Source organism: Carya illinoinensis, chromosome 10 (genome assembly GCF_018687715.1).
Source record: "Carya illinoinensis cultivar Pawnee chromosome 10, C.illinoinensisPawnee_v1, whole genome shotgun sequence".
Lineage (NCBI taxonomy): Eukaryota > Viridiplantae > Streptophyta > Magnoliopsida > Fagales > Juglandaceae > Carya > Carya illinoinensis.
In genome coordinates, this window is record NC_056761.1 from 28824016 (window position 1) to 28834200 (window position 10185).

At 38.0% G+C, this 10185-nt stretch overlaps 1 non-coding gene across 1 annotated transcript; it reads right to left on the minus strand.

Annotated features, from left to right (window-relative positions):
• Positions 1 to 4795: 4795 nt before the first annotated feature.
• Positions 4796 to 4902, minus strand: LOC122280294. The gene has a single exon (XR_006229872.1). It is a non-coding gene; the product is annotated as a small nucleolar RNA R71 (small nucleolar RNA).
• Between the last annotated feature and the right edge of the window lie 5283 nt (positions 4903 to 10185).

Below are 10185 nucleotides of genomic sequence, written 5' to 3' on the forward strand. Positions count from 1 at the left end.
GTTGTGAGAGAGGATATTATGAAGGTTGTTATCAAGTTTCATGCACACATGAAACATGAGAAAATCCTTAATACCACCTTTAAGCATTCATTAGGGGGAGACAAATCCTTGACTCGATGATAGTTGCTAAGAATGTTTGGAAAGCAGATTTAGAGAGGGAGTTCCAGGCATTCTCGTTAAGCTAGCCATGAAAAAGACTTTTGATCATGTTAAATAAGAGTTTCTTTTCTATTTACTTCGGAGACATGGCTTTGGAGAGAAGTGGTGTGAGTGGATCAGACATAATATCTCAATGGTCAAATTTTCAATTTTGCTGAGCAACTCCCCGACTAGATTTTTTAATATTTCAATCTTAAGGTTTGAGGCAAGGTGATCCCTTGTATCATTTTCGCTTTATTATTTTCATGGATGCTTTGAGTAGAGTGATTGATGTAGTTATTGACAGGAGTTTCATGTCGGTTTTTTTAATTTTTTGTGGGTGAGGACTCTCTTGGTAGCCTCAAGGTCTCACATCTGAGACCTCCTTTTTACTGAAGATTCTCTTATTTTCATAGACCCAAACCAAGATAACTTCAGATGGTTGAGAGCTCTTTTGTTATGCTTTGAAGTTGTTTCTGGGTTTAGAGTCAACTTATCTAAGTCAAAGATAGTTTCAGTGGGCAATGTTTCGAATACTAGGGATTTAGCAAACATTTTGAGTTGTAAGATCTCCCATGAAATATCTAGACCTCCCCTTGGATGCCCCCTATAAATCTTTGTCGATTTGGGATGGAGTGATTGAGAAAATAGAAAGTTGGTTGGTTGGGTGGAAAACGATTTGTTTGTCCAAATGGGGAAGAATTACCCTCATTAAAAGTATGTTGTCTGATCTTCCAATATATTAGCTTCCCCTTTTTCCTTTACCCTTTGGGGTGGCTTGTATAATTAAGAGAATCTTCCGTAATAGATTGGAATATTGCAGTATCGGTACATTTCGGTGTACTATAACTATATTCGAAATCTTAAAAATAGCATTACAAGTTTTAAAAATACAATAAAATGTTAAAACACTCATAAAGAATATTCAAACCGGTTTGAAAGTGAACATAATAAATAGCATTTTTTAATCTATAATAAAACGTAAAGAGATTATTTTTATTAGTAAGATTATACGTTGCTCAATAAAATTAAAGAGAGAGAATGAGAAAAATTTTAAACTATGGTCTGTAATTCTTTGTTTAGCCAGCTAATTTCTAAAAGTTTATATTTTAATGGGTTTGCTTAAGTGGAGATGTCAGCATTTCTTTTCAAAGACAAAATGTTCCAATGCCATTTCTCTTTCTCTGTCTTTATGCCTTTGATTTTCATACTAGCCTTGAGGTCTTCAACCTCCAAGCATGTAGATTCCTGTATGAAATACCTATTTCGGCCAGAACACCTCAACTTTACCCGAATAGTCTGAAGCCAACTATAACGACCAAATTCGACCCAATATGGAATAGTGACCTACCTTGGGTAGATAGGCATGAAAAATTTCAGCCATTCCGATCAGAACAGAATAGATTTCAAAACCTTGGTTAGAAGTGTGTATGATATGGCTTTGTTTCAAAATACATCTGGAATGGCTATGGGGAATTTCTTAACCATGTTTCATTTAAGGAGGAGGAGATAGGATTCGTTTTTGGCATGATCTTTAGTGTGGGGACTTGGCTCTCAAGAATGTTTTTAATTCCCCCTTTTAATTCCAAGGGACAAAGATGTCAATGTTGGGAAGTGTCGATTGTAACTTTTTATAATAATATCCCTCAATGAAATATGAGATTTATTAGAAACGTCCATGATTGGGAAGTGTTGGTTGTTGCTCCTTTTTTTTTTTTTTTTTTTTTTTTTTTTTTTCCAGTAGGTGGTTGTATGACATGAAAATGGTGCAGGAAAGAGAGGACAGAATGTTGTGGGAACATGCTGGAAATTCTAATTTTTTTTTGTTAGCTCTTATTATAAGTTTTCAGGTGTCATTATGTCAACCAATTCCCTTGGAACTGTATTTGGAGGTCCAAGGTACTGAGTAAAACTGCTTTTTCTGCTAGTTAGTGTCCCTTGGAAAAATTATGACAACGAATAATTTGAGAAAGCACAGTATAATTTGTTTGAACCGATGTTATTTATGCAAGAAGGGAGTTGATTGATCATTTATCACTACATTGTGAGGTGGCAAAGACTCTTTAATTGGGATGAGATTTTTAGCAAGTCGGTATAACTTGGGTGAAGCCCAAGAGAGCGGTGAAACTCTTGGTCTGTAGGAAAGGTTTTATGGGCAGCCATCGCATTGATGATATCTGGAAGATGATTCATCTGTGCTTAATATAGTGTCTATGGCTAAAAAGGAATGGACGATATTTTGATGATGGAGAATGCTCAATGTGAGTGAAAGAAATGAGAAAATAGTTTCGTAATTCCTCACCAAACCAACGTGTATATCATTGAATATATATACAGTAGCAATGCAACTTACACTTAGTATAGAAAGTACAACAGAGAAGGAAATAAAAGATACAACAGATTGTGTAAAACAAGGAATATATTACAAAGATCAAAAGGAGAATTAGTTCCATCAAAGGCTTGATCCTAAGAGATTGCAGTAGGAATGGAAGTTGACTTTTGATCTATTGCTTACTGATATAGAGCTCATTCCTTAGCTGGAATATATGTGTTAACATCCTCCCTCAAGCTAATAGGAGTGGTGCACACGTTTAGCTTGTCATGAAGGAGTAAGAAATGTCCTGAGGTTAAACCTTTAGTAAAAACATCAATAGACTGGTCAATGGTGGGGAGTGATGGCTTGCAAAATTTCATATTGCAGATTTTACAAGTTCGCTCGAGCGGAGGCTTTTGGCCGCTTGAGCGAATTCAGGCAGATTCAAACGCTCGACTGCCGCTCGACAGGGAGCTCGAGCAGGTTGCTGAAAAACGAAGATCGCTCGAGCGGAGACATTGGCCACTCGAGCGAAATCAGGCAGAGTCGAACGCTCGATGTGCGCTCGATAGGACGCTCGAGCGAAATCAGGCAGAGTCGAACGCTCGATGTGCGCTCGATAGGACGCTCGAGCGAAATCAGGCAGAGTCGAACGCTCGACGCGCGCTCGACACCCCGCTCGAGCGAACATCGTATTTTGACAGATTTTAGGTTTTCCGCCGTGGGACCATATAAAAGGCCATTCTTCACTCTAGAGCCGCGGTTTTTTGACTGGAGAACACTCTTTGGGAGAGAAAAACATAGCTAGAGGGATTCAAATCATTTGTTTTGGAGACGGAATTCCAATTTATTGCACGTACGTTGGATTCATACACGAGCACGGACGGGAGAAAGGCGTTGAATCGTTCTCTTGAGCTTTTGACGACCAGTTGAGGCTGCAAGGGGGATTTTTCAGTGTTTATTTTCTTCTTCCCATCTTCTCAGAACAATTATGGTGAATTCGTTTATGTTGAATTCCAATTCTAGTATGAGCTAAATTTTCTTCTTTCTAGGAAAACGATGTAACCTAATTCCGAACTATGCTTGTTTGTCCATGCTAATTTAATGCAATTCTCTCTTTGTTTATCTGATTTATTCTGAGTTTAATGCTTCTAATTAACTGGCCATTGATTAGATGATTATTAATCTTGTGATTTGCTATCGAAAGAGGGAATCATAGGGTAGATCTTAGATATTTCAGCATAGGTAAGTATAGAGATCGAAAGACTTGTATGAACCTGTGTAGTAATTAAATCATTGGTCTTATTGCGTTCTTGATTATTTAATTTGCATACTCTTGTGTGAATTGATAAACTAGAATCAATTCCAATTGACTATCGAAAGAGGCTTTTGGATGAATTAGAGATTTGCTAATAGACAAAAGAGGTTTAAGTTAAATTAGCTGGATGAGAAAAGCATAGTGAAGAATTATGGTGAAATCGATTTCCTAGAAGTTTTCTTCCCTATTGAATTTGATCTTCAAACATCAGTTTTACTTTCTTTGCTTATTTCTCTTGAGTTGATCTAGTTTTATTTGCTACTACAAAAACCTTAGCGATTCCTCTAGATAGAATTGAGATTAGCATAATTTTGGTATTTGGCAAGAGTAAGGTACCAATCCCTGAGGACGATACTCTACTTATTACTTTACTATAAAACTACGATACTGTGCACTTGCAGTTTTGCACCGGTCAAGTTTTTGGCGCCGTTGCCGGGGATTGGTTTATTCTTATTCTTTTCGTCAATATCGATACAAAGTAATCTTGGTTTTAATTTAGATTTTTGTTTTAATTTGTTCTACAGGTGTGTTTTTGACATTGGATGCGCCGTACTAGATCTCGTGACATTATTCCTGTTGATCCGGAGATTGAGAGAACTCTTAGATCACTAAGAAGAAATAAGATACTAGCTATGGTTGAAGAAGATCGTGAGGTACTACCACGCACCTTGAAGGACTATGTACGACCAGTCGTGAGTGGAAATTACTCGAGCATAATGCGCCAGCCAATCAATGCCAACAACTTTGAGCTCAAACCAGCTTTGATTAGCATGGTACAGCAGGCTCAATTCAGTGGATCGCCACTTGATGATCCCAATATTCACTTGGCAATGTTCTTGGAGATTTGCGACACTGTGAAGATCAATGGTGTTACTGAAGACACCATTAGACTGAGATTGTTTCCTTTCTCTTTGAGGGACAAGGCTAGAGGTTGGCTACAATCTCTACAACCGGGAAGCATCGTTAGTTGGCAAGACATGGCTGAGAGGTTTCTTGCTAAATTCTTTCCTCCTGCAAAAACAGCCCAACTCAGGAGTGAGATTGACCAGTTCAAGCAAAATGATTTTGAGTCACTCTATGAAGCGTGGGAGAGGTATAAAGACTTGGTTCGACGTTGCCCACAACATGGATTGCCAGATTGGTTGCAAGTTCAGATGTTCTACAATGGGTTAAATGGGCAAACTCGAACTATAGTTGATGCTGCTTCTGGTGGAACATTGATGTCGAAGACAGCTGAAGGTGCTACTGCACTTTTGGAAGAAATGGCCTCAAACAACTATCAATGGCCAACTGAGAGGACTTTGGCTAAGAAAGTTGCTGGAATTCATGACTTGGAGCCGATAGCAGCCCTTTCAGCTCAAGTAGCTACTCTATCTCATCAGATTTCAGCCTTGACAACACAAAGGATACCACAAAGTACAGAATATGTTGCATCTACAAGTATGATAGTTCCAAGCAATGAGGCGAGTCAAGAACAAGTTCAATATGTCAACAATCGGAACTACAACTATCGTGGTAATCCTTTGCCAAATTACTATCATCCAGGACTTAGAAATCATGAGAATTTTTCATATGGAAATACGAAGAATGTGTTGCAACCTCAACCTCCCCCAGGATTTGATAGCCAACCAAGCGAGAGGAAGATGTCACTTGAGGATGCCATGGTTTCCTTTGTTCAGGAGACCAATGCAAGGTTTAAAAAGACTGATTCACGGTTGGACAACATTGAGACTCATTGTAACAATATGGGAGCTGCTATAAAGAATATTGAAGTGCAAATTGGGCAACTAGCCACTACCATCAATGCCCAACAAAGAGGAGCTTTTCCTAGCAACACTGAAGTGAATCCAAAGGAACAATGCAAGGCCATCACACTTAGGAGTGGAAAAGAAATAGAGAGGTCACCATTGAAGGAGAGAAAGTCCACCCCTACAGTTTTGAACATTGGCCAAAGCAAGAATAAAGTAGAAGAAGAGGAGATTGTCAAAGATACACTAGAGGAGACCGACTTTGCTCCTACAATTTCATTTCCTGACAATCCTCCTATTCTTGCTCCTCCACTTCCTTACCCTCAGCGTTTTCAAAAGCAAAAACTAGATAAGCAATTTTCTAAGTTTTTGGATATTTTTAAGAAAATTCACATTAATATTCCTTTTGCAGATGCCTTGGAACAAATGCCAAATTATGTCAAATTTCTGAAGGACATCATTTCCAAGAAGAGAAGGTTGGAAGAGTTTGAAACAGTGAAGCTTTCTGAAGAATGCAGTGCCATTCTTCAAAAGAAATTGCCTCAAAAATTGAAAGATCCGGGGAGTTTCACTTTGCCTTGCACTATTGGAGATTCATTTTTTGATAGAGTCTTATGTGATCTTGGTGCTAGCATTAATCTTATGCCACTTTCTGTTTGCAGGAAATTAGGACTTGGAGAGATGAAGTATACAACAATTTCCTTGCAACTAGCGGATCGATCCATCAAGTATCCACGTGGGATCATAGAAGATGTATTGGTAAAGGTGGATAAATTTATTTTCCCTGCTGATTTTGTGGTGTTAGATATGGAGGAAGATGAAGATATCCCACTAATTCTTGGTCGACCATTCTTGGCCACGGGAAGGGCTTTGATTGATGTTCAAAAGGGTGAGTTGACATTGAGAGTGAACAAGGAAGAGGTTTTGTTCAACATTTACCAAGCCATGAGAATTCCAGAAGAGCCAAGCACTTGTTTTCAGATTGATGACATTAAGCAATGTGAAGAAAAGGCCTTTAAAGAAGATGCACCAGCCAATCACCTAGAACGAGCCTTGCAGCAAGATACATCACTTAGCAATGAAGTGGAGAGGAACTGTACTCTTATTCCTCTTAGAGATCCCGATTGAGGAAGATTGAAAAGTCTGGCTGTAGACTTTAAAACAAGCGCTTATGGGAGGCAACCCATAGATCTATCTTTATTTCTTTCATTTATTTTATTATCTTTATTTATTTAAGTTTTAATAAATTGGTTTTTGATGCAGGTTTATTTAGCAAGAATAAAGAGCTGGAAAATTTTTAAACCTCGGAAGGTTCACCATGAAACCAGGGAAGTTCCTTTATTTCTTCAATCCTTTTTACTTTTGCATCACAATGAGGACATTGCTTAGTTTAAGTTTGGGGGTGTAAACTCCTATAATCATTTGATCCTCTTGTTTTCTAAGTCTTGGGTTGTTGATGGGTTGTTTGAGTCTCTTACCAAGCATGCATTGGAGTAAGATTGAATTCTCTATGACTCTGAAATTTGTGATTGAAGATGGTTTTGAGAAAAATTTTCAAAAATTTCTTTTATGTCAAGTGAAGTTTTGTGGGTACTTTGGTTTAAATCTTTGACCTTGAACACAATTGAGCACATAGTCGTTTTTCTCTTATTCCATTTTGCTTATGAAGAGAAGAAGTTGAATTAATTGAAAGAGGGAGGTTCTATTTTGCTTTGCTCTAGAATCCGTTGATGGGTCCTTGAGGCGAAATCCTAGTCGAGACCAAATATTAGAGAAATGATCTAGGCATTTCTTTGGCATAACCAAAAAGCTTTCCCAGCCGTCCTAAATGTCATGCCATCATTACATGGTGTGTTTCCATAGTCAACCCCCTTGAGCCTTCATGAGCCTTTATTGATTCTTTAAACTACATAAACCATGCCCGCTCTAAGCCTGAAAAACAATGAATCTACCGTTGATAGTTTGAGAAAATACTTTGGTGGAGAGTTACATTTAAAAGAGAAAATTGGTTTCATGATGAAACGTATTATGTTTGCTCTATTTGATCAAAGAAAAAGAAGAAGAAGAAAGGAAGTGATTGAAAAAAAAAAAAAAGAAAAAGAGAAGAAGAGGAAAAAGAAAAAGAAAAGAAAAGAAAAAGAAGTCGTCAAGCGGAAAGTGAATTACCTCAAATTTTGTTAAGGGAAGTGTTGGTATTACATCAGTGATTACAGCAATTTTAATGCCACAAGTATGAGCATATTGCCAAGAAAGAGCTATGATTTGAATCATGTGAGTTTCTCTTTTAATGTTCTTTTCACTAAGTATTTTTCCAGTTTGATTTAATTTCCCATATCCAGTTCTTTCTTAACCCTCACCCTGTGGCCTATCATTACAACCTTAATAAAGACCTTGTGATCTTTGATTTTGGTGTTGACTACATTAGTGGAGAGGATTTCTGAAAATTGGACTTATGAAGTTAAGTTTTAAGAGAATTCTTTTGATTTTGGTTGTTCTACTTTTATCTGAGTTTGCAGGTGGTTTGAGGTTAAATTGACTATATCACACACACACTCAAGGTCTTAGCTTTAGGTTGAAGTAAACACCTAACTCTTGCTTGACAAATTGCAAAATTTTTGATTGATTTTCTTGCTATCTTTGATGTTAAAAGAGTAAGATACTAGAGATGAAATCTAAATTCATAAAAGCTTGGTGAATGATGATACTTCTCTTTGGGGTCGAGTTGATATTGCCTAAACTATCATTTGTTTTTCTTTTTGTTTGAGGACAAACAAAGTTGTAAGTTTGGGGGTATTTGATGGCTTGCAAAATTTCATATTGCAGATTTTACAAGTTCGCTCGAGCGGAGGCTTTTGGCCGCTCGAGCGAATTCAGGCAGATTCAAACGCTCGACTGCCGCTCGACAGGGAGCTCGAGCAGGTTGCTGAAAAACGAAGATCGCTCGAGCGGAGACATTGGCCGCTCGAGCGAAATCAGGCAGAGTCGAACGCTCGATGTGCGCTCGATAGGACGCTCGAGCGAAATCAGGCAGAGTCGAACGCTCGATGTGCGCTCGATAGGACGCTCGAGCGAAATCAGGCAGAGTCGAACGCTCGACGCGCGCTCGACTCGAGCGAACATCGTATTTTGACAGATTTTAGGTTTTCCGCCGTGGGACCATATAAAAGGCCATTCTTCACTCTAGAGCCGCGGTTTTTTGACTGGAGAACACTCTTTGGGAGAGAAAAACATAGCTAGAGGGATTCAAATCATTTGTTTTGGAGACGGAATTCCAATTTATTGCACGTACGTTGGATTCATACACGAGCACGGACGGGAGAAAGGCGTTGAATCGTTCTCTTGAGCTTTTGACGACCAGTTGAGGCTGCAAGGAGGATTTTTCAGTGTTTATTTTCTTCTTCCCATCTTCTCAGAACAATTATGGTGAATTCGTTTATGTTGAATTCCAATTCTAGTATGAGCTAAATTTTCTTCTTTCTAGGAAAACGATGTAACCTAATTCCGAACTATGTTTGTTTGTCCATGCTAATTTAATGCAATTCTCTCTTTGTTTATCTGATTTATTCTGAGTTTAATGCTTCTAATTAACTGGCCATTGATTAGATGATTATTAATCTTGTGATTTGCTATCGAAAGAGGGAATCATAGGGTAGATCTTGGATATTTCAGCATAGGTAAGTATAGAGATCGAAAGACTTGTATGAACCTGTGTAGTAATTAAATCATTGGTCTTATTGCGTTCTTGATTATTTAATTTGCATACTCTTGTGTGAATTGATAAACTAGAATCAATTCCAATTGACTATCGAAAGAGGCTTTTGGATGAATTAGAGATTTGCTAATAGACAAAAGAGGTTTAAGTTAAATTAGCTGGATGAGAAAAGCATAGTGAAGAATTATGGTGAAATCGATTTCCTAGAAGTTTTCTTCCCTATTGAATTTGATCTTCAAACATCAGTTTTACTTTCTTTGCTTATTTCTCTTGAGTTGATCTAGTTTTATTTGCTACTACAAAAACCTTAGCGATTCCTCTAGATAGAATTGAGATTAGCATAATTTTGGTATTTGGCAAGAGTAAGGTACCAATCCCTGAGGACGATACTCTACTTATTACTTTACTATAAAACTACAATACTGTGCACTTGCAGTTTTGCACCGGTCAGGGAGCTAATGAATCTGTATATCTTTCTGCATTACTTTCTCACGTATGAAGTGATAGTGAACCTCCATATGCTTGGTGCATGCATGAAATACTGGGTTGGAAGCCATGGAAATGGCACCCAAGTTGTCACATCACAAGGTAGGAGTACTAAGCAACTGGACTTTAAGATCTTGAAACAACGTCTTTAGCCCAAAAAGTTCTATAGTAACTGTGGCAAGAGCTCGATACTTAGCCTTAGTGCTAGATTTAGAGACAACAAGTTGCTTCTTGGCACTCCAGCTAATCAAGGAAGAACCAAGAAAGATGGCATAACTAGAAGTGGATCTTCAATCATCAGGATTGCCTGCCTGTCAAAGTCACTAAATGCTTGCATATGTAAGGGACCTTTGCCAAGAATAAACCTTGATTAAAGGTACCCTTGAGATACCTAGGGACCTTTTTGGCAACTTTCTAGTATGTAGTTGTGTGGTTGTGCATGAATTGGCACAGTTGATTCACAAAGAAG